Source organism: Bombina bombina, chromosome 9 (assembly GCF_027579735.1).
Source record: "Bombina bombina isolate aBomBom1 chromosome 9, aBomBom1.pri, whole genome shotgun sequence".
Taxonomy (NCBI): Eukaryota; Metazoa; Chordata; class Amphibia; order Anura; family Bombinatoridae; genus Bombina; species Bombina bombina.
Genome location: NC_069507.1, coordinates 19,175,800 through 19,202,667, shown reverse-complemented (window position 1 = coordinate 19,202,667; position 26,868 = coordinate 19,175,800).

Below are 26,868 nucleotides of genomic sequence, written 5' to 3'. Positions count from 1 at the left end.
GTGCTTAGCAGAGTGACAAGTGTCTTATCAGGCTTGTGAGTCACAGCAACTGTATTACCATTGGAGCGTTTATAATATGCCTGTCCTTCTTAACATCCCATATTTCTTTAGGACAGTTCCTATCAAGGCCTTTAGCTTGTGAGCAGGCTCCACTGTATTTAAATTTTAACAGCTGGGGTTTCTTAGCCCTGAAAGCAGGGGCGTAAAAATTTCAGTGACCGGAGCTATGATTATGTTATTTCAAGGGGTTTTCCCCTCTGCACTCACCGGTCAGTCTCTACTTGTCCTCACTCTCCGCTCTGGTATCCTCTTAAGGCCTCTGCTTTACTGCTGGTATCTGAGTGTGAAAGATAGCTGTATGGGGTTTCCCAGCAGTTCAGCAGGGGCGCGCTTTTTCTCAGGCTGTTTTAGGTGTTTTAAGTAGGCTTACATTCTGGTTTTCTGCAGCAGCTGTCCTCCAGTCTCCTCACTGTTCTTTCCCCTACAGTTTGCTGCAAATTGTGCGCTTAAACTTCAGCCAGTGTCCCTTGGGTGCCTATTTAGACACGGAGCATCAAAGTATTGCGGCCATCACAGGGCATGGTCAGCTCCGCCCCCCGACACTGCACTTTTTATTTAAAAAAAAAAACAAAAAAACCTAACACTAAATTTTGGGGCAATTGGGCGACATTTAGAAAATTAACCAGAGGTCTGACCTCTGGTAACTTTCTGAGTGCTAATAGCAGTAGCAATAACAAGCCACTTGTAATCTCACGCTGGTAAAAGGGAAAATTTGCCTGTTAGCGGGCTGTGCAATAAATTAGCGCTCCACTTGATATCTAGCCCATAATTGTAAAGTTGTTTAAAATTACGCACTCTGAGTCATGAAAGAACAATTTGGATTTCATATGCCTTTAAATGATCATCATAAAATATAATCATAAACTAATCTTCCATGATGATTTAACTACCCACAGTATCTCACAAAAGTGAGTACACCCTTCACATTTTTGTAAATATTTTATTATATCTTTTCATGTGACAACACTGAAGAAATGACACTTTGTTACAATGTAAAGTAGTGAGTGTAAATCCTGTATAACAGTGTAAATTTGCTGTCCCCTCAAAATAACTCAACACACAGCCATTAATGTCTAAACCGTTGGCAACAAAAGTGAGTACACCCCTGTGTCCAAATTGGGCCCAAAGTATCAATATTTTGTGTGGCAACCATTATTTTCCAGCACTGCATGGAGTTCAACAGAGCTTCACAGGTTGCCACTGGAGTCCTCTCCACAACTCCATGACAACTCCACAGATGCTCAATTGAGTTTTTGTCTGGAAACACGCTTGGTCAGTCCATCACCTTTACCCTTAGCTTTTTCAGAAAGGCAGTGGTCGTCTTGGAGGTGTGTTTGGAGTCGTTATCATGTTGGAATACTGCCCTGCGGCCCAGTCTCCATTGGGAGGAGCTCATGCTCTGCTTCAGTATGTCACAGTACATGTTGGCATTTATGGTTCCCTCAATGAACTGTAGCTCCCCAGTGCTGGCAGCACTCATGTCGGCCTAGACCATGACACTCCCACCACCATGCTTGACTGTAGGCAAGACAAATTTGCAAGACCTCGCTAAATGCGGAGAGCAATACGCAATACACTCTCAAGAGCTGCTGGTGCAATGCCGCCCCCTACTGACTCGCGACCAATCGGTCGCCAGCAGGGAGGTGTCAATCAACCCGATCGTATTCTATCGGGTTGATTTCCGGCGATTTCTGTCTGCCTGCTCAGAGCAGGTGGACAGGGTTATGGAACAGCGATCTTTAGACCGCTGCTTCATAACTTGTGTTTCTGTCGAGTCTGAAGACTCGCTAGAAACACGGCCCTTCAAGCTCCGTACGGAGCTTGATAAATATGGGCTCATGTCCACTGCACATCGATAAATGCCGACAACATACGCTCTAGGCATTTATCATTGCACCAGCAGTTGTTGTGAACTGCTGGTGCAATGCTGTCCCCTGCAAATTTGCAGCCAATCGGCCGCTAGCAGGGGGTGTCAATCAACCCGATCGTATTGAATCAGGTTGATTTTCGGCGATGTCAGTCCGCTGCCTCAGAGCAGGCGGACAGGTTATAGAGCAGCGGTCTTTAGACCGTTGCTTCATAAATTGCGTTTCCAGCGAGTCTGAAGGCTCGCCAGAAACACGGGACATCAAGCTCCATACAGAACTTGATAAATAGGCCCCTTAGACTCAACACTCAAATTACTAATATGATACAATGGAGAAATCTATTTTTCTTACTCTAATAAAAGTAAATATTTCAGGTGTAGCTGCTTGCCTGGGGGTTTTATAGCAGTTTCTGCAGATATGGGCCGGATTATCATGTAATGCTAACGAATGTGTTTGCACAAAATGTGGGATATTTAGAGGGCGCTGCAATTGAACTTAAGATATCTTGAATTATGAGGGATACTTAAAGGCGGAAATAGGGATTTGTCTATATATAATGTATAATAACAGACCTTAATATGCAATTAGATTTCCGTGAAAAAAAAAATACACCTTTAACATTAAAAGTATTTATTCATCATAATGTACAAATCAATTATAAAAAAATATATATAAGGGACGTCCCATTAAAACAATCCTAAAAACGAATAACTGAGGTTAAGCACTATTGCATACCCAACGCATAACAAACTGATGTATTAAAAGTGAACAGCCTCACCAGACAAACAAAACTTCTTGGGTGTTTAACATAGAATTAATAAGCTTACATTGATAGTACAGAGCAATATGATATACCACCAGAAGAGAGTCTCTATAATTGCCACTTGTAGATCTATGTATGTGTGTATACGATGATGCACAGTTCACATGTATTGCATATGTGCAATTAAAGAAGACACCCACTTATTGGACCATAGCAGAAGCACCGTCTTTACCTTTAAAATTGCCCTACATTGAAGATGCAGAAAAAAACCGGAATAACTTGGTAATGTGTTTTACCTTAGAGCAGAGAAATACCGTCCCACAGGATTAGTTATACTTTTTCATCTGCGTGAGCTGAAGTACACGCTCCGGTTCCTTACCGCGGTACTTTTCCAAAGTGCTCCTGGCGTCTCACACCGATCAGCTGTTAGCGCTCACGTGACTTGTTCCCATGACACGGATCCTCCGTATAGTGGCTTAGCTCACAGTGGAGTAAAGATACAATGTTAACTCTTTGTTTCTTCTTTTGGTTCAATAACAAACTCCTGTTTAACAAATGTAAGCAGTTGAATCCCCTTGCACTTAGTGCTAATAGCACGCAAGTAGGGTTTTAATGCATAAAATAAAAAAACCCGGGTTATTGGAAAGTCCTCCAAACAGAACACACTTAGGACAAGTGTAATATTAACAGCTTTCTTTCATCGATACTCACAGCCTATTCTCATCAACGCGTTTCAACGTTGATAAAGCCCATCCATTAATGACGATGTCGAAGTTTACCCCACCTGAGTCTTTTGATCTCTCTCAGCCTGCAGTTTGGCCCACATAGAGTCAGCAGTTTCAACGCTTCAGGATTGCTTCCAAGCTGGATAAGGAGAGTGGTGAAGTACAAGTTAATTCTCTTTTATACTCTATGGGGAAAGATGTGGAGCCAGTGTTCAATGCCTTCACTTTCCAAGAAGGGGAAGAATTTGACTTTGAAATAGTTATGAACAAACCCAGTGCTCACTTTGTGCCCAAAAGAAATGTGATTCATGAGAGGGCTTGTTTTCACAAATGTGCTCAAGCATGTGGGCGAAACTGTGGAGTCATTTGTGCGCAGCCTGTATGAACTAGCTGAATTCTGTGAGTTTTGTGTTGCTAAAGAGGAGCAAATCAGAGACAGAATAGTCATAGGAATTGCAGATGCTGAAGTCTCACTGAAGCTACAGTTGGAGGCTGATTTAACATTGGATGGGGCTATTAAAATGGCCCGCCAGAGTGAACTGGTGAAAAAACAAAGTGCTGATCTGAGGTACGAGAGTATTGTGGATGAAGTTCAGCAGTTCAGGAGAGCTGCTAGTGAAAGGCACAGTGTGAGCGGTAGACTAAGGACAACAGATAGGTCCAGAAGCGGATGGGAGCAGCATGCTCGCTGCACGTGGTGCAGCCATACCCATGATCAGAGTGTTGCATGCCCTGCTAAATACAAAAGATGTAGAAAATGTAACAGAACGGTCCATTTTGAAGTGGCGTGTAAAACAGGATACATTAAGGAAGATGCAGGTGGATAGTGACCAGGAGGGTCAAGAAGTGTCCTTTGTAGGGTCTGTTGTTGAACGGTCTGGTTCAGATGAAGATTGGCGGGTTACTCTTACTGTTATTGGAGCCAAAGTTGCCTTTAAGATTGACACAGGAGCAGACATCACTGTTATGTCCCTTGCAGCATTTATAAAACTGCCTCGACAGCCTCAGCTGGCGAAAGTTACAACGAAAGTTCATAGTCCTGGTGTGCAGGGAAATTTCTTGCCAGCTGCGATTACAAGCAGAGGAAATTCACTATGTGGGTACATGTGATTAGAGGTCAGTGTGTTAACAACCTATTGAGCAGAAAACCAGCCTGTGGTTTGGGCCTGGTCACCAGAGTGAATAAGATTTCAGAAGACATGTTTGGTGAATTGGGCCTACTGAATTGCAACCCAGTCCGAATATCACTTAAAGGTGACGCAGTCCCATACAGCATTACCACTCCTCGTAGAATTCCATTCCCGCTCTTGCCTCAAGTGGAGAAGGAACTTCTGCGTATGAAGAATATGGGAGTTATTGAAGAGGTTGTTGAAGCAACTGACTGGTGTGCCCCCATTGTGCCTGTTGTGAAGAAAAATGGGAAGGTACGCATCTGCGTAGACTTGAAAAGGCTGAATGAGGCGGTAAAGAGAGAGAGATATGTGCTGCCGACACTTGAAGACATAGCTCCGAAATTGGCTGGGGCTAAGTTCTTTTCTACACTGGATGCTTCCTGCGGCTTCTGGCGGATACCTCTAGATCCAAAGTGCCGCAAACTAACTACCGTCATTACACCGGTATGTCGGTTTTGCTTCTGCAGACTCCCCTTCGGGATATCCTCTGCTCCTGAAATCTTTCAAAGAGAGATGAATTCTCTCCTAAGGGACCTCGAGGGCACGGCAGTCGTCATGGACGACATTTTGGTGTATGGGTCTACATTGGAAGAACATGATCAGCGATTGTGCTGTGTGCTGCAGACCATTAGAGAGTCCGGGCTGAAATTAAATAAGGAGAAATGCCATTTTAGGAAGGCTGAGTTATGTTACTTTGGGCATATTATCAATGGGGATGGCATCAAGCCGGACCCTGATAAAATCCTTGCTATTGAACAGACAAAAAGTCCTTCTGATGTACATGAGCTGAGACAAATATTGGACCTTGTGAATTATGTGGGCAGGTTCCTTCCAGATTTAGACACAATACTACACCCTATCACAGAGTTGCTAAAGAAAGATGTTGCCTGGGTCTGGGGACCTTCACAGGAAGAATCTTTTGTGCAGGTCAAGTCCTTGCTAGGATCTGCCCCAGTGTTGGGGTTCTACAACCCTTCTAAAAAGACTGTGGTTAGTGCTGAAGTGAGCAGTTACAGGTTAGAGGCCGCCCTCCTGCAGTTGATTGAGAAGAAACTACAGCCCATTGCCTACTGTTCCCTTACACTGACGGCTGCTGAGTCAAAATATGCCCAAATTGAGAAAGAGTGCCTGGCTGCAGTTTGGGCCTGTGAGCGCTTCCAGCGTTACCTAGTGGGTTTAGAGAAATTTAGTCTGGAGACTGACCATAGAGTCCCTCTAATCAACTCCTATGATATTGACAAAACACCCCTAAGATGCCAGAGAATTCTGATGAGGCTGCTCAGGTTCAATGTTCAGGCAGTGCATGTGCCGGGGAAACAACTGGTAGTGGTAGATGCACTTTCCAGGCTCCCACTGGCTGCTGCTGAAGAATCTTCAACTGCATCAGATGTAACAGTGTATGTAGATTCAGTTCTGGCATCCAAATCCATTTTGTCAGGGAAGCTAGAGCAAATAAGAAAGCAGAAATATTTAGATACTGACCTTCAAGAAGTTATTAAGTACATAAAAGAAGGTTGGCCCGAGAGCCGGGCAGCCTGGATATCTTAAGTACTTACCAGTCAGAAAGGTTGCAGCTCACTGATGGGTTGGTGCTGTTCCAGGACCGCATTGTTATTCCTGTTAGCATGCGGCAGGAGATGTTAAGCAGGATTCATGATGGCCACTTGGGCATTATAAAGTGCAGAGAAAGGGCAGCTATGGCAGTATGGTAGCCTGGGATCAGTTCTGACATCGCAAGCCATGTGTTAAAATGTGCCTTTTTGCCGGGAACGCCGGCCTACTCAGAGAAGGGAGCCCTTGATTTCTACTCCGCTGCCTGCAGGGCCGTGGCAGAAAATAGCTGCTGGTTTGTGCGAACTGCACAGGAAAAAGTACCTAGTCGTGATTGACTACTATTCCAGGTATTTGGAGATTGCACCCTTGAATGAGATCACAAGTCAAGCCATTATCACTCGTCTCAAGAGCTTATTCGCCCGGTGGGGTATACCAATGGAGTTAGTGAGTGATAACGGAATGCAGTTTGCTTCCACAGAGTTCAGTTCTTTCAGCAGTGAATATGATTTTGTCCATTCTACGTCGAGTCCACATTACCCGCAGGCCAATGGAATGTCTGAAAGGGCAGTTCAAACAACAAAGTTAATTTTGAAGCAATCTGAGCCGTACCTAGCCCTCTTGGCCTATAGGGCGACTCCCATTCAAGCCACGGGCTTTAGCCCAGCACAGCTGATGCTAGGACGTCAGATTCACACCACTTTACCCTCTGTGGGTGTCTTCCAGCCAACTAACTCTGTTCTTCGGGACGAGGTCCTTAAGAGGGATGAAGAGGCTAAAAGGGGCTATCGATCCTTCTACGACAGGAAACACTCTGTGAGGCCCTTGCAGGAGCTGAATGTGGGGCAAAGTGTCAGAGTTTAACTGGATGATGAGAAGAAATGGAAGACCCCTGCCACGGTAATTGGACGCACTCCAGAACCAAGGTCTTATGTAGTCCTTACTGATGGAGGGACAGTCACACGTCGAAATCGAAGACATCTTCAGCCAGTACCTGAGAGTTTGGGACTGGATGCCTCAGTACCACTGCCGGTGGGATCCCCTGTTTTAAGAGGGGTGCCTTCCCCTCAGCAAGATCACAGTGGGGATACTTCTCTGCTTCCAGCAGACTCTCAATCACCTTCTTCTGTATCAGAGGACAGTTCATGTAAAGTCACATCAAGTGGAAGGGTGGTAAAACTTCTAGCCCGATATCGGAATTAGCACTAGTTAGAGCAGTGACCGGAAGTATGGGCAGAATAATCCCATGGTCACTGTGGACTAGGGTAGTCTACCCCGATGTTCAAGTCATGATTGTATTTCATGTTATTTATATATACTCTCTTTAACTTGTTATTTGTTGTATACTAATCAAAACTATTTCTGTATGCTTCTTGTATACCTTGTTATTTAATGTATTAAAATAAAAAAATGTATGCTTTGTCCTTTGAAAAGGGGGAAGATGTGATGAGAGTGGGAAGTGACATCACCGGATTGGGGCGTGGTTTAGGGCCATTATTGTCTATTGTTACCAAGTTCGATGTGTTGTGCAAGCTGTATACTTCTATGCTCTGCAATAAAGTAGTGTTGTACCTTCTATGCTGTGTCTGGCATCTCATGACACCCATCATAGGGTGAAACGCATTGATGAGAATAGGCTGTGAGTATCGATGAAAGAAAGCTGTTAATATTACACTTGTCCTAATTGTGTTCTGTTTGGAGGACTTTCCAATAACCCGGGTTTTTTTATTTTATGCATTAAAACCCTACTTGCATGCTATTAGCACTAAGTGCAAGGGGATTCAACTGCCTACATTTGTTAAACAGGAGTTTGTTATTGCACCAAAAGAAGAAACAAAGAGTTAACATGGTATCTTTACTTCACTGTGAGCTAAGCCGCTATATGGAGGATCCGTGTCGTGACGTAGGAACAAGTCACGCGAGTGCTAACAGCTGATCGGTGTGAGATGCCAGGAGCACTTTGTAAAAGTATCGCGGTAAGGAACCGGAGCGTGTACTACAGCTCACGCAGGTGAAAAAGTATAACTAATCCTGTGGGACGGTATTTCTCTGCTCTAAGGTAGAACACATTACCAAGTTATTCCGGTTTTTTTCTGCATCTTCAATGTAGGGCAATTTTAAAGGTAAAGACGGTGCTTCTGCTATGGTCCAATAAGTGGGTGTCTTCTTTAATTGCACATATGCAATACATGTGAACTGTGCATCATCGTATACACACATACATAGATCTACAAGTGGCAATTATAGAGACTCTCTTCTGGTGGTATATCATATTGCTCTGTACTATCAATGTAAGCTTATTAATTCTATGTTAAACACCCAAGAAGTTTTGTTTGTCTGGTGAGGCTGTTCACTTTTAATACATCAGTTTGTTATGCGTTGGGTATGCAATAGTGCTTAACCTCAGTTATTCGTTTTTAGGATTGTTTTAAAGGGACGTCCCTTATATATATTTTTATAATTGACTTGTACATTATGATGAATAAATACTTTTAATGTTAAAGGTGTAGTTTTTTTCACGGAAATCTAATTGCATATTAAGGTCTGTTATTATACATTATATATAGACAAATCACTATTTTCACCTTTAAGTATCCCTCATAATTCAAGATATCTTAAGTTCAATTGCAGCGCCCTCTAAATATCCGACATTTTCTGTATTACACGTTTGACACACTTAGAGGAAGGTGTGTGTTATTTTAGTAGGGTGTGATATCAGTATATTTGGGCCAGCGCAATACTATACAGCCCATTTTCTAAACTAATGTGTTTGCTCACGTGCTAACTGCGCTCAAAGTCATTTGTTTTTGTTGAAATATTTTTAATGACAAATATAAAATGACATTCAGCAAAAACAAAAAACAAAACATTTTTATATCCTACATAACGTTGGAATATAAGATAATTTATTAGTAGGTCTAAAAGAACAGGAAAATGCACATTTTTATAACAATACAATATATCATTTTGTTAGGTTCGCTGTAAGTATTTACATGATCTACCCCTGGGAGAATCACAAAAATATGATCAGACTTGGAAAGAAAAAAAAAGAAGTTATGACCTGTAACCATAGGAAATGTTGCAGTTCTACAAGATGATCATAAATCCTTCTATAAATTACGCATGGGCAAAATGTTTGAGCATCTAATCTCTTTCTCAGGAGGACATGTCCGGCATGACTATCACTAAGTAATTCCTATATTCCTAACTTATCCATTTCATCATGATACAGAATCCAGGGCTCTTTTATCCAGCATCACAGAAGTAGTTCTTGTTATTTCATAAAAGCATTTCACGCTCTAAAAATGTGAAATTAGGAATAGAAGATTTCCTATATTTCCTTATACACAAGCAAGGTGCTGTGCACATGGTCTGCATTAGCTTTAGATGAGGGTGGAAAATCCCCTTCACTGGACAATGTAACAACAGTACTTGAGGGTTAGATGAATATCTTTCTCCAAGACTTCACTAATTAGCCTTCACACCTCTGTCCAACAACTACTGACATATTGATACTCCCATCACTTAACAAGGTAAGTTCCTCTTTCTTTCCATCTTCTAAAAAAATCAGGTTCTCTTGCTAGATCATGTGATTAACAATTATCTGGGGTTAAATACCAACTATATAAGACAAAATAATCTTGTAGATTTACTCCTACAGAGAAGGAAATACCCCTCAATATCAAATGTGTCAACTCCTGAGCAGACGGTTATTATTATTGTTTATTTATAAAGCACCGTTTTACGCAGCGCTATACAAAGGTACATTACAATTAAAAGGGAGCAATACAATACCACAACTTACAATGAAACACTATGTAGGACTATACAGTGTACATTAATACACAAAAGGTGAGGCGCGCCCAGCCCTTGGGTGTAAATCCTCTCATTTTACCATAAAGCATATTTCAGAGGGAGGCGCTGAATAATTGAGTAAAGGATACAAGCCTGTAATAGTACCTTCAACCCTTTATAAGATAAACATAAAAAAGAGATAAGTAGGTTGTACTTAAATCTAAACGGGATCCTAAAACCGTAAAGGACCAGTAAATACAGTAGATTTGCATAATAAACAAATGCATGATAAAAAGACAATGCAATAGCCCTTAGGGGGATATCTATCAAGCCGTCAACTGTGTTGCATTCAACGGCATCAATACGCTTGCCTAACATTGCGGCCGTGGACCTAAATAGGATCTCCAGATTTATTAAAAAAAAGCTGTCAAAAAGACGCGCACCAAGTACGGGGCGATGAGCATCAGACTGTTGTTAACTAACAATCATCGATCTCGCGTCTATTCAGCTTTTTCCCAACTTTATTTATACCCTGTCACTAAACACCGCCACTATACTAAAATATTTAACCCCTATCCCGCCGCTCCCCCAACACCACCGCAACCTAAATAAAGTTATTAACCCCTATCCCACTGCTCCCCGACACCACCGCAACCTAAATAAAGTTATTAACCCCTATACCGCCGCTCCTGGACCCTGCTGCAACCTAAATAAAGTTATTAACCCCTATCCCGCCACTCCCGGACCCCACCGCCACTAATTAAATGTATTAACCCCTAAACCGCCAGCCCCCCACATCCCCATAAACTAAATTAAGCTATTAACCCCTAAACCTAACAACCCGCTAACTTTAAATTAAAATTATATCCCTATCTTAAAATAAATTTAAACTTACCTGTAGAATTAAAATAAACTTTTTTTAAACGATTAATTAACCTACCCTAACTATTATACTACAATTAAATTAAACTGCCAATTAAATTAACTAAATTGCATATTAAAAACCCCTAACCCTACTCAAATGATTTAAATATACTATTTAACCTTATTAAAAATTAGTAAATTACAAAAAAATAAACGCTAAGTCACAAAACATAAAAATCACTAAATTACGGGGAAAAAAACCACATTATCAAAAATAAAAAAGAATTACACCTAATCTAATACCCCTATCAAAATAAAAAGCCCTCCCCAATATAAAAAACCCTATCTAAAATAACCTAAGCTCCCCATTTCCCTGAAAAGGGCATTTGTATGGGTATTGCCCTTAAAGGGACAGTCTACACCAGAATTTTTATTGTTTAAAAAGATAGATAATCCCTTTGTTACCCATTCCCCAGTTTTGCATAACCAACACAGTTATATTAATATATATTTTACCTTTGGAGTTACCAAGTGCGGGGCGATGAGCATCAGGCTGTTGTTAACTAACAATCATCGATCTTGCGTCTATTCGGCTTTTTCCCAACTTTATTTATACCCTGTCCCTAAACACGCCACTATACTAAAATATTTAACCCCTATCCCGCCGCTCCCCGACACCGCCGCAACCTAAATAAAGTTATTAACCCCTATCCAGCCGCTCCTGGACCCCACCGCCACTAATTAAATGTATTAACCCCTAAACCTCTGGCCTCCCACATCACTACCACTAACTAAACCTATTAACCCCTAAACCGCCAGCCCCCCACATCCCCATAAACTAAATTAAGCTATTAACCCCTAAACCTAACAACCCGCTAACTTTAAATTAAAATTATATCCCTATCTTAAAATAAATTTAAACTTACCTGTAGAATTTAAATAAACTTTTTTTAAACGATTAATTAACCTACCCTAACTATTATACTACAATTAAATTAACTAAATTGCATATTAAAAAACCGTAACCCTACTCAAATTATTTAAATATACTATTTAACCTTATTAAAAATTAGTAAATTACAAAAAAATAAACGCTAAATCACAAAATATAAAAATCACTAAATTACGGGGGAAAAAAACACATTATCAAAAATAAAAAAGAATTACACCTAATGTAATACCCCTATCAAAATAAAAAAGCCCCCCCCAATATAAAAAAAACCCTATCTAAAATAACCTAAGCTCCCCATTTCCCTGAAAAGGGCATTTGTATGGGTATTGCCCTTAAAGGGACAGTCTACACCAGAATTTTTATTGTTTAAAAAGATAGATTATCCCTTTGTTACCCATTCCCCAGTTTTGCATAACCAACACAGTTATATTAATATATATTTTACCTTTGGGGTTACCTTGTATCTAAGCCTCTGCAGACTGCCCCCTTTTCTCAGCGCTTTTGACAGACATGTAGTTTAGCCAATCAGTGCAGACTCCTAAATAACTCCACGGGAGTGAGCACAGTGTTATCTATATGACACATATGAACTAGTTCTGTCTAACTGTGAAAAACTTTCAAAATGCTCTGAGCTAAGAGGTGGTTTTTCAACGGTTTAGAAAACAGTTTAAGCCTACCTAGGTTTAGCTTTTCAAAAATATCACCAAGGGAACAAAGCAAATTTAATGATAAAAGTAATTTGGAAAGTTGTTTAAAATTGCATGCCCTATCTGAATCATGAAAGTTTAATTTTGCCTAGACTGTCCCTTAAAAAGGGCATTTAGCTCTTTTTACTGCCCAGACCTTAATCTAAAAATAAAAGCCACCCAAAAAAAACTTTAAATTAACCCAACACTAACCCCCGACAATCCACTTAAAGTTCTTGAAGTCCCGCTTGAAGGATCCATCCAGCCGGCAAGAAGTCTTCATCCGAGTGGCAAGAAGTCTTCATCTGGGTGGCCTCTTCCATCTTCATCCAGCCGGTGAAGTCCTTATCCAGATGGCAAGACGTCTTCATCCAGACGGCATCTTTTATCTTCATCCCTCCTGGGCAGAGTGGGTCCACCCTGAAGACATTCGATGCGGAGCTCCTCTTCATACGGTCGGCGCAGTAAACTGGAACTTCAATGCAAGTGACATCATCCAAGATGGCGTCCCTTGCATCCCTATTGGCTGAAAGGTTCCAATCAGCCAATAGGATTTGAACAGCTCTCATCCTATTGGCTGTTCCAATCAGCCAATAGGATTGAGCTCTCATCCTATTGGCTGATTGGAACAGCCAATAGGATGAGAGCTGCTCAAATCCTATTGGCTGATTGGAACCTTTCAGCCAATAGGAATGCAAGGGATGGCATCTTGGATGACATCACTTGCATTGAAGTTCCATTTTACAGCGGTGACCGTATGAAGAGGATCTCCGCGCCGGATGTCTTCATGACGGACCCGCTCCACGCCGGATGGATGAAGATAGAAGATGCTGTCTGGATGAAGACTTCTTGCCGTCTGGATTAGGACTTTGCCGGCTGGATGAAGATGGAAGAGGCCGCCCGGATAAAGACTTCTTGCCGGCTGGATGGATCCTTTAAGTGGAACTTCAAGAACTGTAAGTGGATCGTCGGGGGTTAGTGTTAGGTTTATTTAAGGGTTTTTTGGGTGGGTTTTATTTTTAGATTAGGGTCTGGGCAGTAAAAGAGCAAAATGCCCTTTTAAGGGCAATGCCCATACAAATGCCCTTTTCAGGGAGCTTAGGTTATTTTAGATAGTTTTTTTATTTGGGGGGGTTGGTTGGTTGGGTTTTACTGTTGGGGGGTGTTTTTATTTTTTTTTACAGGTAAAAGAGCTGATTTCTTTGGGGCAATGCCCCACAAAAGGCCCTTTTAAGGGCCATTGGTAGTTTATTGTAGGCTGGAGTTTTTTATTTTGGGGGAGGGCTTGTTTATTTTGATAGGGCTATTAGATTAGGTGTAATTCTTTTTTATATTTGATAATGTGGATTTTTCCCCCATAATTTAGTGTTTTTTATTTTTTGTATCTTAGCGTTTATTTTTTTTGTAATTTAGTAATTTTATAAGGTTAAATAGTATGTTTAAATAATTTGAGTAGGATTAGAGTTTTTTAATATGTAATTTAGTTAATTTAATTGGTAGTTTAATTTAATTGTAGTAAAATAGGGTAGGTTAATTGATAGTTTAATATAGTTTATTTTAATTCTACAGGTAAGTTTAAATTTATTTGAAGATAGGGATGTTATAATTTTAATTTAAAGTTAGCGGGTTGTTAGGTTTTGGGGTTAATAGCTTAATTTAGTTTATGGTGATGTGGGGGTGCTGGCAGTTTAGGGGTTAATAGGTTTAGTTAGTGTTAGTGGTGGCGGGGTCCGGGAGTGGCGGGATAGGGGTTAATAACTTTATTTAGGTTGCAGCAATGTTTGGGAGCGGCGGAATAGGGGTTAATAACATTATGTAGGTGGCGGCGATGTCGGGGGCGGCAGATTAGGGGTTTTAAGACTCGGGGCTTATGTTAGGGTGTTATGTGTAAACATTACTGGTTTTCAACCATATAAATCAATGAGATATCTAGCAGCATCGAACATAAGCTTTCACTGCTTTCAGACTCCCATTGATTTCGATGGCATCCACGGCCTCCAGGGTGGCGGATTGAAAACCAGGTATGCTGGGCCAGAATAGCCGTGAGCGTACTTGTTAGAAATTTTATAACTGGCAAAAAGTGTCAGATAGAGTGTGTATTCAGAACATCTGTAATGATGTAAGCATCATTCTGCGTCGGATTGAGACTGGCGGATCGTATGTTACGTCACAAATTTCAACTTTTGACGGTCTGTAGGCTTTGATAACTAGGTCGGATCAATCTCGCAACAATTACGCTGCAGAATTCCGGCATATTTGCGGTTGATGGCTTGATACATATCCCCCTTAGTCTAAACTTCAAATTAGTAATAAAATAAATCAGACAAAATTCAAAATTATGTCTATTTCCACTCCCCCCTATATCATGTGACAGCCATTAGCCAATCAAAAATGCATATACGTATATTCTGTCAATTCTTGCACATGCTCAGTAGGAGCTGGTGACTCAAAAAGACTGTGAATATTTTTTAATAGAAGTAAATTGGAAAGTTGCTTAAACTTAAAATCAAAAGGAAAACAAGGGGTGCCTCATAGTGTATTATATTGTGGGTAATATGTAAAAAAGATGATTAGAAATCACTCACAATTATTATTATTATTGTCATGAGATGCAGGACATATGCAGGACACAGCAATGATGGTACAACTCTATTTTATTGCAGAGTATAGAAACATACATCTAGTCAGGTTGATTTCACTAACTAACTGCGACACAGACTACCGGACCTAAGCCCCGCCCCCAAACTAGTGACATCACATCCTGATCTCATCACATCTTCCCCTTTTTCAAAGGCGAAGCATACATTTGAATATAACAAATAACAAGGTATACGAACAGAGTATACAACAACATTTTTCAAACAATATATAAACAAATAGGTTCAGAAAATATAAACACATAAATTACATCCTGACTTGGACATCGGGGTAGACTACCCTAGTCCACAGTGACCATGGGATTATTCTTCCCATACCTCCGGTCATTGTTCTAGCTAAAGTCAGTCCCTATATCGGGCCGGAAGTTTCACCACTCTTCCGCTTGATGTAACTTTGCATGAACTGTCCTCTGATACAGAAGATGGTGAATTAGAGTCCGCTGGAGGCAAAGATATATCCCCGCTGTGATCTTGCTGAGGGGAAGGCACCTCTCTTAGAACAGGGGATCCCACCGGCGGTGGTACTGAGGCATCCAGTTCCAGACTCTCAGGTACCGGCTGAAGATGTCTTCGGTTACGGCGTGTAACCGTCCCTCCATCGGTGAGGACCACATAAGACCTTGGTTCTGGAGAGTGGCCAATCACCGTAGCAGGCGTCTTCCATTTCTTCTCATCATCCAGTTTAATTCTGACAGTTTGCCCCGCATTCAGTTCCTGTAAGGGCCTGACAAAATGTCTCCTGTCGTAGAAGAAACGATAACCCTTTTTGGCCTCTTCATCCCTCCTAAGGACTTCGTCCCGAGGAACAGGGCCAGGCGGCTTGAAGACACCCACTGAGGGTAAAGTTGTGTGAATCTGGTGTCCTAGCATCAGCTATGCGGGCTAAACCCGATGGCTTGACAAGAGGGCTAGGTACGGCTCAGATTGCTTTAGAATGAATTTTGTTGTTTGAACTGCCCTTTCAGCCATTCCGTTGGCCTGCGGATAATGTGGACTTGACGTGGAATGTACAAAGTCATATTCCCTGCTAAAAGCACTGAACTCTGTAGAAGCGAACTGCATACCATTATCACTCACCAGCTCCATTGGAATGCCCCACCGGGCGAACAAGCTCTTCAGACGAATGATAACGGCTTGACTTGTGATATCATTCAGAGGTGCAATTTCCAAATACCTGGAATAGTAGTCGATCACAACAAGGAACTTTTTTCCATGCAGTTCACACAAATCAGCAGCTATTTTCTGCCACGGCCCCGCAGGCAGCGGAGTAGAAATCAAGGGCTCCCTTCTCTGAGTAGGCTGGTGTTCCCGGCAAAAGGCACATTTAGACACGTGATTTGCAATTTCGGAGCTAATCCCAGGCCACCACACAGCTGTAGCTGCCCTTTCTCTGCACTTTGTAATGCCTAAGTGGCCATCGTGAATCCTGTTTAACATCTCCTTCCTCATGCTGACAGGAATTACGATGCGGTCTTGGAACAGCACCAACCCCTCCAGCTCCGCGAGCTGCGACCTCTCTGGCAGGTAAGCACTTAAAGACATCCAGGCTGCCCGGCTCTCGGGCCAGCCTTCTTTTATTTACTTTATAACCTCTTGCAGATCTGTGTCCAAATATGTCTCTTTCTTTATTTCCTCCAGTTTCCTTGAAGAAATGGACTTAGAGGCCAGAACCGAATCAACATACACTTTCACATCCGATTCTGTGGAGGATTCTTCAGCAGCAGCCAGCGGGAGCCTGGATAGTGTATCCGCCACAACCAGTTGGGCGATGTCAGGAGCGACAGATTAGGGGTTAATAAATTATTATAGTGTTTGTGAAGCGGGAGGTCCTTGGTTTAGGGGTTAATAGGTAGTTTATGGGTGTAAGTGTACTTTTTAACACATTAGTTATGAGTTTTACAGCTTTGTAGCGCAAAACTCATAACTACTAACTTTAGATGGCGGTACGGCTCTTGTGGTTTTAGGCTGTAACGCTTGCTTTTTAGCCTCATCACAAAACATTATGGGAATCCCATGAAAAAAACGTAATTTTTTTGAGTGCAGTACTGACGTTGAGTTGAGTTACAGGCTAAAAGGTTTGCGGTACACCTATACCGACAAGATTCGTAATGGCTGTGGTGCTGTTTTAACGCTGAAAATACCATATTTTCAGCGTTAAAAGATGAACGCACAAACTTGTATTCTAGCTGACAATGAGATAACACATAAGTTCTTCAAGATGAAAATAAACTTTAGTATGAAATAAAATAGAAACCTCACACTTTTTTTATTATTCCCTGTAGCATGATACTGTATTGAGTAGACGTTATCCTAAGATTTGAGAGTGTGTTCTATGGTAAAATGGGTCAAACTATGTGGGCATTTAAAGACTTGTATTCTATAATTGCCTTTGTTCTCTTAACATTTGAGTTCAACCCTCTAACATTGTGTGATATTATATAAGAGAAAGGTCACATGTTGTGTATAGGACACCGCCCCCAATACTCAATAAACGTAATATCTCTTTGCCACCTCTATTGTCTCATTAAAGACAAAAAGTTATTGACCAGCATGCAATTAGAAGCTAAACACAAACAAATTAACAGCATTTTTAAAGTTTTAAACATTAAATATAATATTAATATAATAAAAAAAAACCTCAGATCATTTTGGATAAGAAAACAAAGGGGGGTGGGGGTGGAAAATAATGTGAATGTATTTCCACGGTGTAATTTAAAAGCAACTGAAATGAGGTAAAAAATCAATACTGTAATACAGAAAGTGCTACTTAATCAAAAGGAAAAAGAGAAACAGCTATTGATAAAAGACCTTATCTGGAACATTCTGTATTATCTGAGGCTATAGAAAATATATAATACTTCAAATCATAACACAGCTTCAGGTTCAAATATATTGATTAGGGGAGTCCAGCGCCCCTCTTTTAGTGACAGTGCACACTGCAAAGAGAGGGGTTATCATCTCTTCCAAAGTACACAAAATGTCACCACAGCAGCACTTGTCAAAAAATACTAATTCATTTATTGATGGAAAAAACAAACACAACGTTTCAAGGATAACCCTTAATCATGTGATACCTATAAATAGGCATAAATAGCAGTATAGGTATCACTGCTGTATATACACAGGATTAAGGGGTTATCCTTGAAACATTGTGGTGATGATATTTGGATAGGTTTAGCCACATGCTTGTTGTCCAATGAGTCATGACCATTCTTGGAACGTTTGACATTCTTTCCTTTTCCAACCACAGACTATGGGGCCAATTTATCATGCCCCGAATGGGGCCAAATACCGCTGTTTCCTCACAAGCCTTCAGGCTCACCGGAAAGAGGAGTTAAGAAGCAACAGTCTTAAGACCGCTGCTCCTTAACTCGTCCGCTGCCTCTGAGGCTACGGGCATCAATCGGTCCAATCGCATACGATCGGGTTGACTGACACCTCCTGCTTGTGTAATGCTGCAAATCTGCAGGGGGTGGCATTGCACAAGCAGTTCACCAGAACTGCTTGTGCAATGATAAATGCCAACAGTCTATGCTGTAGGCATTTATCGATTTCTGGCTGACATGATCTCTACAGTGGATCATGTCAGCCAGACAGATGATAAATCGGCCCCCAAGTGCGTGATAAAGCTTTTCTCTGTGATTTTGGTGATGGTGGTGGATCGCTAACAGTTTCTTGAAGTTTTAATGGTTCTAAGATATCCTTCCCCACCGAGGAACATGTGTAAGTACTCTTATTGTGGATAAAGGAAAGTTCTATCTGTATTTCAGTTGTGCTTCGCTCAATATTGAGTTTATTGGTTTCATCTTACAAAGTTGTATTAGGGTAATTGGGGATTAAGTCAGTAAACATTTGTATTGAATGACCCTCAACATCTAAAGTAGTAAGTTTTCTTGCTAATTGCATAGTTTGATCTGTAATGTAGAAATAGTGCGTTCTCACTGGTACATCTCTTATTAAGGAAGGGCTTGCAGGTTTAGCTAAATCTATGTGCGCTCTTGAAGCTTCCACTGATAGTAGTGAATTAAAAACCTGCTGCAAATTGTTGTTATATGATTCTGGAAGATTGCAAATCCTAAGGTTGGAGCGTCCAAACCTATTTTCCAGGTCTTTCAATTGTGTTTTAATTTCAGTAAGTTGTTCTTGATGATCTAATAACACATAATGGATACTTGGAATTTCTTCAGACAGGTCACCAACCTTTTCTACCAAATCAGCTGTTTTACCGCCAATGTCTATGAGATCTTATTTAAGATGAGCTGATGCATATTTAAGTTCCTCTTTAAACAAAACTTTTCTTAAAGATTTCCTCCATTGTTGCCCCCCCCCCATATTGAGGCCCTAGATTGGGGTTTGCATCATAATTCAACTCAACAGCGTAGAGCCCTACAATAAAAACAGTACCTTTTTGAACAAGGGAACAAACCAGTGAAGTGTTGACAGGAAGAAAATTGCCAACTCTTTTCAGAGTTCCTTGAACAATATAGAGGGTAGAAAACCAAGTGCAATGAGCCCTTCAACACAGACTTCCACATTGCCCCTAATACAAGGCTACTTGGGAGACTTACAGTTACCTGGGCACAGCGCAGAGGAGTCAGAATATCTAGACTCCTGACTTATGCCAGAGGAGGTTGATCAGACAATTTCTAGGAAAAGCCCAGGCCCTGATGGGTTCAACCTGAAATATTATATGCTTTATAATTAGCTGCTCCTACCACACATGCTGTCTTGGTTTAATGATATAGTGAATACAAAGTCTCTCTCTGACCATATGTGCATATTTTAGTACTCCCCAAACCTGGCAACCCATCTGCAAACTCAAGGATCTTAGATCTATTTCACTTTTACACATTGATGTCAAGATATTAGCAAAAGCTCTCGCTAAAAGGCTGAATAAATTTCTCCCTAAGCTCATATCGAAAGATCACTAGAAATGCTTGTGCAATGATAAAGATTAAGGGAGGTCAAGCAGACATGATTCGCTACAGCAAATCATGTCCGCTCGACCTTTAATAAATCTACCCCATAATGTCCAATCCCTATGACCTTTTTATTCTGAATTATCAGCGTGTAAGGGAGGAAATCTAGGGAAAGCAAACCTATATCATGGCTAGGGAGAATTGGGATAATAAAAATTAACATCCTTCCTCAAATACTTTACAAGTTGCAAACACTACCAATCTCGTTATCACTAGATTATATCTCGCAGGTACAAAAAATCATAGAGGAATATATATGGCATGGAGAAAAAACAGTGGTAAGACACACTATGAGGCCTACTTATCAAGCCGCAAACTTACTTGCATTCGACGGCACCAATACGCTCGCCTGACATCGCCTAACATCTGAATACCTGAATATGCTCTCCATATTTAACAAAAATGCTGTCAAAAAGCCATGCACCAAGTATGGGGCGATGAGCAGCGGACTGTTGCGAACTAACAGTCATATATCTCGCTGCTATTCAGGTTTTTCACAGCTTTATTTATGCCCTGTAACTAAACACCGCCACTATATAAACTGTTTAACCCCTATCCCGCCGCTCCTGGACCCCGCCACAACTAAATAAAGTTATTAACCCCTATCCCGCTGCTCCCCGACACCGTCGCAACTCTAATAAACTTATTAACCCCTATTCTGCTGCTCCCGGACCCTGCTACAACTAACTAAATGTATTAACCTCTAAACCTCTGGCCTCCCACATCGCTACCACTTACTAAACCTGTTAACCCCTATCTGCCAGTCCCCCACATTGCCATAAACTAAATTAACCTATTAACCCCTAAACCTAACAACCCGCTAAAGCTATTCCAATCAGCCAATAGAATGCGATCTCAATCCTATTTGCTGATTGGATCAGCCAATAGGATGAAAGCTCAATCCTATTGGCTGATTGCAACAGCCAATAGGATTTTTTCAATTCTATCAGCCAATTGGAATCTAAGGGACGCCATCTTGGATGACGTCATTTAAAGGAACATTCATTGTTGAAGAAGACATCGAAAGAAGAGGATGCTCTGCCTCGGATGTCTTAAAGATGGAGCCGCTCTGCGCCAAATGGATAAAGATAGAATGTGCCGTCTGGATGAAGACTTCTGCCCGGTTGGATGAAGATGTCGACCCGCTTGGATGAAGACTTCTGCCGGCTTTGATGAGGACTTCTGCCGCTTCATTGAGGATGGATGTCGTCTCTTCAGAAACTGTAAGTGGATCTTTGGGGGTTAGTGTTAGGCTTTTTTAAGGGTTTATTGGGTGGGTTTTAAGGGCAATGCCCATACAAATGCCCTTTTCAGGGCAATGGGGATCTTAGGTTTTTAAGATTAGGTTTCTATTCGGGGGGTTGGTTGTGTGGGTGGTGGGTTTTACTGTTGGGGGTATTTGTATATTTTTATTTACAGGTAAAAGAGCAGATTTCTTTGGGGCAATGCCCCGCAAAAGGCCCTTTTAAGGGCCATTAGTAGTTTATTGTAGGCTATGTTTTTTTTTATTTTAGGGGGGCTTTTTTTATTTTTATAGGGCTCTTAGATTAGTTTAAATATTTGATCATTTATTTTGTGTAACTTAGTTGTTAGTTTTTAGTAACTTTGTAATTTTCAATAGTAGGTTTAGTAAGTGGTAGTGATGTGGGAGGCCAGGGGTTTAGGGGTTAATGCATTTATTTAGCTGTGGTGGGCTCCGGGAGTGGTGGGATAGGGGTTAATAACATTATTTAGGTGGTGGCGGTGTCGGGGCGGCAGATTAGGGGTTAATAAGTATAATGTAGGTGGTGTTAGTGTACGGGGCGGGAGATTAAGGGTGTTTAGACTCGGGTACATGTTAGGGTGTTAGGTGTAAACATAACTTTTATTCTCCCATAGGAATCAATGGGATATCGGGAAGCAGCGTACTTGAGCTTTCGCTGCTTCCAGACACCCATTGATTCCTATGGCATCTGCCATAAAAGTTTATAGTACAAAAGTAGTCAGATAGTGCCGAATTTGCATTCGGAACATCTGCAATGACATAAGCATCGATCTGTGTCGGACTGAGACCAGCGGATCGTATGTTATGTCACACATTTCAACTTTTGCCGGTCTGTAGGCTTTGATAAATAAGGGGAATCAAGCTCTCCACAATTACGCTGCAGAATTCCAGCGTATTTGCGGTTGACGGCTTGATAAATAGGCCTCTATGTATCTCTCAAGAGACAAAGAAGGTCTGTGAGTTTCCGGACTTAGCATCTTATCGCATCTGCAGTTCTTCTACAGGAACTGGTGGAGTAGAGTCATAACACTGTTCACAAGGCATGGATACTAATGGATAATTGTATTTTATTTTTTGGCTGTGAAACATTGTTATTAATCATGATTAATGGTGCTAAAAACTAATTCCCAAACTGTGGAAAACTAAAACAGTCACTGACCAGTTACAATTAGATTACCCCATTTTGAAAACAGAAACAATGGACATGTTTGAGGCCTTGGCAAATACCTGGTCCATATACTCCTCTCAATTATAGTTGTCCAGATCAGCAATGAGACTAAACCAGATCTGATTTCCCCTTTCCCCCCTACACTCTCCTCGGGCCTCTCTCTCCCCACCCCTACGGATCATGCTAAGTTATCACTGGGGCTTCATGCCTCTGCTGTATATAATTACTATATCTCTTATAGTTATGGACAATGAGTATTAGCTTTCCTTTTGTTACCAAAGAAAAAACAATAAAAACTACAGTCTCAGATTTGGACGCTGATTTGATGGAATCATTGGACTTCTTGTTATTCCATATTTATCTTTCAGGTCAATGTTACTTAAAAATAACCAGGCAACATATCATTATAATTCATTATATAAGATGATATGTAAGTGAAATTTCTATCATTGCTGTCTAATTAACGTTACTGTAATGTCGTGCCTAGATTTAGTTAATAAAGCCTCTTTAAGAAAAGCTTTTATTAAAAATAAGCCTTTTCTTTTTCTAGATCATCCTGACTGCTTGTGTCATATACAGAGAGCTGACTGGAGCCAATTTTACTGTGCAAAGGAATTATGGACTTTCTTATACAAAGTGACTTTTGTGGGCTATTATGAATTATATTGTTAATCCACTTTTCATCCGCCGGGATGAAGATAGAAGACGTCCTCGAGATGGATGAAGGTATCGTTGCCTGGATTAAGACTTCTCGCCGCCTGGATGAAGATAGATGTCCGGACTTCAGGAACCGTGAGCAGATTATATGGGGTTAGTGTTAGTTTTTTGGGTGTTTTTTTTTTTTTTTTTAGAATCGGGATACACATTTGTTAAAGAGCTGAATGGCCTTTTAAGGGCAGTGTAAAAGAGCTGAATGCCCTTTTAAGGGCAGTGTAAAAGAGCTAAATGCCCTTTTAAGGGCAGTGTAAAAAAGCTGAATGCCCTTTTAAGGGCAGTGTTAAAGAGCTGAATGCCCTTTTAAGGGCAGTGTAAAAGAGCTAAATGTATAAAAAAGGGTTACCCAAATAGTAGAAATAGCAACTCTTTAAGTGTGGTATTCCCCAACAATCACACTGAAAGTAAAAAATGTACAAAGGATAAGAGTGCGCTCAAAAGAGCTCTACCACAACTAGTAATTAATATTTTAAAGATAGGAAGAAAATCAAACCTAATATTATAAATAAAAAAAATTATTTTTATATTATACTAAAAACGTATACTTTATAAGCATTCAAAACACAAAAAATATATATAATAAAATAAGGTGCACCTTATGTTCAATACACAATTATTACAGAAAATCTAAAATTGTTTTAGAATATATTCTTATTAAAGAAAGATGCTTGCGGTATGATTTAGCGTGTTAGTTGGATTGTGGCCCAATCTTGCAACAAAGTATTATACAACTCTGAAGTTGTGTATCCAGTCTTTAAATATATCAAGCAGATACTCGATTGAGAGCTGAGTTATAATGTTAACACAGTAATTTCCATAAAATTGTATTGTGAATGTCTCTTGTATAATGTTATTTTATTGTAGAAGGTCAGTGTTGCCCATAAAGTTGTTTACTCACCAGAAATCGAAAGTTACAGGATTAACTTCTGCCTTTCTCTGACCCAGTATTTACCTTTTGTGTAGAATTTTCAGCGTTCAGATAGCCGTTAAGTCGGACTCTGACGTGTCTCACACACGTGCTATGCTCATCCGCCAATCACTGGGTCAGATTACCGGTGGTTTAGTTTTTAAAAAACAGAATGCTCAGTGAACAGCGATCTGTCAAAAAATGTTCCAAGGGCAATACTCCAGCTGGTGCAAATAGCTACAACACCTTTACTGCCTGGAAACTTCCCAATAGTTCAAGCCGTGTCCTAATAGGAACTTTACGTGATAACGGCTTCAAAGTTATTTCAGGTGCAATCCAATACTTCCTTTACGAGACGTCCACATCAAGCTGGCCAGCTTTCACAGGTCTGAATCATCTACGCGTTTCAGCTAAAGTGCTTTTTTCAAGATGTGCCTGTGGACTTCCCATCATGCCTTTATACCTGTCTCCTTAAAGTTACAGGTTTTTTATTGGATACTTCACATTAGAAGATTATTTAACACGCTTATACCTCTTAATAAACACGCTATTTTCTATGTCCTTGCAAAAAAAAAAAGTGGTTTAAAAACAATTACGATGATCTCTTTATAAGCATAAATAATTAACATATATACACATAAACCTATTAATTACGAAGTGGATGTCAATTTAAATCTTAATACAAATATCCATATAGGTATTAGACAACTTTCCTACTATTACTTCCTATACCTAAAACCCTTTTAATTTAAGAGTAAAATACATAGGAATAGAATTAATTTTTTTTCTATATTTATATATATATATGTACAATAGAAATGCTAAAAAAAAATTAAAAAATATAAATGAATTAACCTCAAATTATAATTTATTTCTATACAACTCCATGCATACATTAAAATTTATGCGATTAAAATAAGTTAAATAAAGGGGTTAAGATCCAGTTCTGCATTTAGCCCTAGAGGTGCCAAAGTTTTAAAATTAAAAATTAGTTCAGCTTCAGTTTTCAAAAGTTTTTTATTTAGATCACCCCCTCTCCAGTCCTGTGTGATTTTCCTCAGGCCCCAATATTGTAGTCCCTTAGGGTTTTCATTGTGTACCTCTTTAAAATGTTTGGAGAGTAGGTGACCTTCCACTCCATTTTCAATATTGAGGAGGTGCTCCCTAATTCTGTCCCTCAACATACGTGAGGTCTCACCCAAATATTGCTTTTTGCACGGGCATTCTATCAGGTAAACTACGTTTTTATCACAGCACCTGATTAGATCCTTAATTTTATATTCCTTCTGTGTCACTGTGGATTTTACACTAGTCTTTTTACAACTAAATTTACAAGCTTTGCATGATATACAAGGGTAATAGCCTTCCAATTTGTTTCCTTTTAAATCCATATCTATGCTATTTATTTTTCTTGATTTGAAAGTGCTTGGTGCTAAAATTGATTTCAGGTTTCTTGCTTTTTTAAAAACAACTCTTGGTTTGTCCGTAAGGGACTCCCCTAAAAATGGGTCTCTTTGTAGCAGATGCCAGTGTTTATTAAGGACACCTCTTAGTTTGTTATGATTAATATTAAAATCAGTAACAAACGGTATATCTAATATACCTTCTTGGTATTCTTTAGGTTGTTTTCCTTTTAGAAGCTCATTTTGTGTCTTTTCTTGGGCTTTGGTTTTAGCTATTTTTATCAAATTTTGATTATAGCCTCTCTTTTTAAACTTTTCTTCTAAAATAATAGATTGTTGTGCAAAATCCTCTGGTTCACTACAGTTCTTTCTAATTCTTAGGAATTGGTTCTCAGGTATATTTTCAAGCCACTTTTTATAGTGGCAACTCTTGTTGTGAATAAAATTATTAGAATCAACTTCTTTAAAATGTGTTTTAGTGGTGATCTTATCATTAGAAATTACTATATCTACATCTAAAAAGTTAATCTTTGTTTTACTTTTTTCATAAGTTAAATCTATACCGTATCTATTATTTTTAAAATCCTCTATAAAAATATCTAAAAGTTCTTCATCCCCTTTCCAAATTATTATAATATCATCTATGAAACGACGATAGAGCACCAAGTTCGCCTCCCATTTAGATCCATGGATCATTTTCTCTTTAATGAAACCCATGAATAAATTTGCATAACTGGGGGCGAACTTGGTGCCCATCGCCTTTCCCTTTATTTGTAGATAATATTGACTATTAAAATTAAAATAATTATTATTTAGTATAAAAGAAATACTTTCAATTAAAAATTCAATTTGTTCAATTTGCATTTCCCCATATTTATATAGAAAATATTCCACTGCCTGTATTCCCAAAGTATGCTGTATATTAGTGTACAAAGAGCACACATCGCAGGTGACAAATATTAAATCGTCATTCCACTTTATATTTTTTAATAATCTCAATAGTTCAGTAGAGTCCTTTAAATAGGAAGGGAGTTTAATCACATAATGTTGTAAATAATTATCCACAAATTCAGACAGATTTGAAGTGATAGATTGGATACCGGAAATTATCGGTCTGCCCGGGGGATTAGATAAGGACTTATTTTTTAGAATAGGGATACACACTTGTAAAATAGCTGAATGGCCTTTTAAGGGCAGTGTAAAAGAGCTGAATGCCCTTTTAAGGGCAGCGTAAAAGAGCTGAATGCCCTTTAAAGGGCAGTGTTAAAGAGCTGAATGCCCTTTTAAGGGTAGTGTAAAAGAGCTGAATGCCCTTTTAAGGGCAGCGTAAAAGAGCTGAA